The sequence below is a fragment of the Schistocerca gregaria genome, unplaced genomic scaffold (assembly GCF_023897955.1).
Source record: "Schistocerca gregaria isolate iqSchGreg1 unplaced genomic scaffold, iqSchGreg1.2 ptg000047l, whole genome shotgun sequence".
In the NCBI taxonomy this organism is placed as follows: domain Eukaryota; kingdom Metazoa; phylum Arthropoda; class Insecta; order Orthoptera; family Acrididae; genus Schistocerca; species Schistocerca gregaria.
This window is the reverse complement of record NW_026061704.1, coordinates 2,598,097-2,601,039: the sequence shown is the minus strand read 5'-3', so window position 1 is coordinate 2,601,039 and position 2,943 is coordinate 2,598,097.

Here is a 2,943-nt window from a genome sequence, read left to right as displayed (position 1 = left end):
TGCTGTTTGTAGTAGCTTACCCACACTCCTATTTTTTTTATTCATTATTTAACCTACTCCTGGTTACCCCTCATTGATTTTGTGTTTATAACCCTGTAGTCACCTGACCAAAAGTCTTGTTCCTCCTGCCACCGAACTTCACCAATTCCCGCTATATCTTACTTTAACTTATCCATTTCCCTTTTTAAATTTTCTAACCTACCTGCCCGATTAAGGGATCTGAAATTCCACGCTCCGTTCCGTAGAACGTCAGTTTTCTTTCTCCTGATAACGACATCCTACTGAGTAGAGCTCGCCCAGAGATCCGAATGGGGGATTATTTTACCCCCGAAATGTTTTACCGAAGAGGACGCCATCATCATTTAACCATACAGTAAATGTGCATGCCCTCGGGAAAAATTTCTGCCATAGTTTCCCCTCGCTTTCAGCCATTCGCAGTCCCAGCACAGCAGGGCCGTTTCGGTTCGTGTTACAAGGGCAGATCAGTCAATCATCCATAATGTTGCCCTGCAACTACTAAAAAGGCTGCTGCCCCTCTTTAGGAATCACACCTTTGTCTGGCCTCTCAACAGATACTCCTCCGTTTTGGTTGCCCTATGGTACGTCTATCTGTATCACTGAGGCAAGCAAGCCTCCCCACCAACGGCAAGGTCCATGGTTCATTGGGATGATGATAAATAAAAGTGGCGAGTGGATGAGTGTGTTATGCATTGCAAGGCAAAACACAGCCAACTGGGCACGGTATAGCAAGAGCCAACGCTGCAGCACACTACTGGAACAGAAACCTTTCATCATTTTCCACTATGGAAGTGTTTAGAGAACGTGAGCTTAAGTCCTAAACGAACATAGTGTGGATGTGTAAGCCCTCAGCCTTCGTGCACTAAATTCTTCTCATCTCAGTACCACAGCCTTCGCCATCGGCGTAACCGTGGAATGCAGTAAGGGGTTGGCTGTTCGACCACAAGAAGCAGCAGCCTGCCCTGAGTTACAAGGGGCTAGCGGAAATTCGCGGGGATTGTCAGCTGCACTGTTTTGCTGCTTTACCTACAACTCAGACTATTGTGGTCGTGACATTTCTTGTACCTATTAAGTGTTGCAACAATGTATTTGTATGATTTCAGCTGTTACAACTGCGACTCTTTGGCATCACGGTAATAGGGTACGGCATTTTTTCGCCTGTTTAACTGCACAGTTTTATTTTTCGCTATCGATTTGCTGTAGTACCTTAGAACATATTCTGAGGTCAAACAGAACGACCTCAACGCGAGCCAGCATGAATTTCGAGAATATAGATCATGCAAAACCCAATTCACTTAAAAAGCACAGTTGTCCTGGTGAGTGAAATGCGTTTCGGAAATCAGTAAACACCGTTTTCCCCTGTCTGCCTTGATCTCTGGTTTTCAGACTGTCGTTCGAGTCGGGTTGCACGTAGTCGATGTTTTCGGAATCCATGCTGCTTAGCAGGGGGGAGCTCATTCAGTCTGAGGTAACTCGTTACGCCTGAGTTCAGAATTATAAATTTTCTGCTTGACCAAGATTTCGTGCCACCGTGAAGACCAGCCTAGACTTCAGGGTGGCTCTAATGCCACTCTTGATTCCTTGTGGATAGCTTGGAAGTTAATGCTGATAATCTCTGAGAACTGTACACAGTCGTATGCGTGAATACAAGGTGCGCTGATAAAAAGTAAAACATTTATTAACTGTCGGCTGCTACTTGGTAATCAGCACGTGATTACCGACGCAAAAGGTAATACAGAGTTTGACAGTAGGCGTACAAAAAATATCTCGTGACCAAAGACGTAAGCGTAGTTATGGCGATTCGCTTCTTAAAAGTTTACACAAGTACAGATGGAAATTGTGCTCGAATATGTGATACAAATAAAGCAATATACTGATGCGAGTTGGGCGTTTTACTGCTCTGTAACTGGCAACAGGATCGCGTTTACGTGTATGTTATCTGGGCATCACAACCAATTAAAATAAATCCTCCCCCCCCCCCCCCCCCCTATAAGCATAAAAAAGCAAATGTCGGGCTTGGTAGTCTAGCGATAATGAGCGTGCAGGAACAGTAGAAGTCGCTAGTTCGAATCTCGGTGCCTTTCTTTTTTGTATTTTTAAGTGCAGTGTGCCATGTTTTTGGCTAAATATACCACTTAATCTTTTACCCTTGTTTTCGTCTGTCTGTTGCAGATCCTTTGCTTCGGGAACGGGGAGATGTATCAAGTTGAAATTTTTTTCACATACAGAGGTCGTGTTCCCTTCACGGTGTAAAATATACAGACCTAGAGGGCATTTTCTGTTGACCTACACTAATGAAAATTAGCAAGGAGCAAGGTTTTACAGTACACGTAAAGGAAAAATCCCAAAACTGGCAATTTGTTATTATATCACACGGAAATTGTTATCCAACATCGAACTTCAAATTACAACATCAGTAGTTCTGCGTTCATGTTGACTGGGTCCCAATACTAAACGTCAAATATCGCGCAAGGAATGGCAGTATTGTGTTTCGGAATGTAGCCGTCATCAGATATCCATATGCATATGTCGTTCAAAGTTGCATGTGAAGCAAAATTTCGCAGAATAGACGCAGTTAGCCTCAATGCAAAACTTCTAATTACTCTAATAACAGTAATACTTAAATATCTTCAACATTTCGCGGTCCTGTCACCAACTGTATAAACATTAATTTTAATAATGAACAGTCTCAGTTGCACCGTTTATCTAGAATTTACCTGTGTTTCAGTCGGGATAACCCAACCTTCTTCACAATAACATATCTACTGTCTGTCCATAGTGGACATCGCCAAGTTAATACTACTAATTCATAAACTATCGCCAGACCGTAAAACTTATCTGGCACTGCCTCGGCCCCACTTCGCGACCGCGATACGGCAGCCACGAGTGCTGTACTGGATCTCCACTATGAACACACAGTAAACA